Source organism: Tursiops truncatus, chromosome 1 (assembly GCF_011762595.2).
Source record: "Tursiops truncatus isolate mTurTru1 chromosome 1, mTurTru1.mat.Y, whole genome shotgun sequence".
Classification (NCBI taxonomy): domain Eukaryota; kingdom Metazoa; phylum Chordata; class Mammalia; order Artiodactyla; family Delphinidae; genus Tursiops; species Tursiops truncatus.
Window position 1 is genome coordinate 168,113,115 of NC_047034.1, and position 1,558 is coordinate 168,114,672.

The following is a 1,558-nucleotide window of genomic DNA, read 5'->3' on the forward strand; positions in this document are numbered from 1 at the left end:
TGATTCCATTTATATAAAGCTCAAAGGCCGACAAAATTAATCTACAGTGTTAGAGGCCAGGATAGTGGTTGCCCTTGGAAGGGTAGTTGCTGGAAGGAGACTTGAAGAGGCTTTTGGAATGCTGGTGATGTTTTCTTTCCTAATCCGGGTATGCTCATGTCATGAAAATTCACCTAGATGTACACTTTGATTTGTGCAATTTTCTGTGTGTAATATTTCTGTAAGCATTTTACATAAAGCTTTTTAACATAAAGCGTTTTTGAAAAATTCAGTCTATCTTGTCCCTCTCCCCTTCCCTCTTCCCACTGGTAACCACTAGTTTTTTCTCTAAATCTGCAACTCTGTTTCTTTCTTGTTATATTCACTAGTTTGTTTTATTTTTTTAGATTCCACATATAAGTGATATCATACAGTATTTGTCTTTCTCTGTGTGACTTATTTCACTAAGCATCATATACCCTCCAAGTCCATCCATGTTGCTGAAAATGGCAACATTTCATTCTTTTTTTTTTGGTAGAGTAGTATTCCATTGTATATACATACCACATATTCTTTATCCATTCTTCTGTTGACAGACACTTAGGGGTAGGGGATTAAGAGGCACAAGCTATTATGTATAAAATAAATAAGCAAAAAGGGTATATTGTACAACACAGGGAATATAGACAATATTCTGTAATAACTATAAACTGAATATAACCTTTAAAAATTGTGACTCACTATGTAGTACAACTTATATAATATTGTACATCAACTATACTGCAATAAAAAATTTAAAAAATAGACACAAAAAAAGAAAAGGTGGAAGCAAATTTAAAAAATAAAATAAAATAAAGCATTTTGAGGGAATTCCCTGGCAGTCCAGCGGTTAGCACTCTGAGATTTCACTGCCGAGGGTCTGTATTCAATCCCTGGTCGGGGAACTAAGATCCCGCAAGCCGCATGGCACGGCATGGCCAAAAAAAAAAATTCAGTCTAACTCATTCATGTTCTCAAATTTTTTTGAAAAATGAACTTAGTTTGAATAGTGTGATAAAGTTCACAGAATTTACTTAATTGTCATTGCACTCAGTGGTTTCAAACAACAAATACATTTTAATAATGAGCTTTGTTGTATCATAGGCCTTGAGTTGAACTTTGCTCTGCTGTAGCACACATCTCAGTCAGCGTTTTCCTGAACGAACAAAGGATGGGACTTTCCACTGTTTATGGCCAGCCAACATTAGGGAGCATCTTCACTTTGATTCTTCTGATGATGGTGTGATAGAAAAGACAGGACACCAAGAGAGAGCAAGCAAAAGGCTTCACACTCCTTCCTTCCTGCTTAAATATGAAATTAAGGGACATGTAAATAGCAGGTGTTGCTGGAGGGATCTTCAATTATCTGAAGAGTTCTGGTCCCAAGCTTGCTTGGCCATGGTGTGGACCCCTGGCTGGAGACAGGTGGCCAACTGTTTCAGCAGTTTGTGTGTTCTGATCTCTCCTATGGGGAGAAATGGCAGGCTCCTTGTCATATGCAATCATATTTATTTGGGAGAGACATAAATAAATAAGTAGA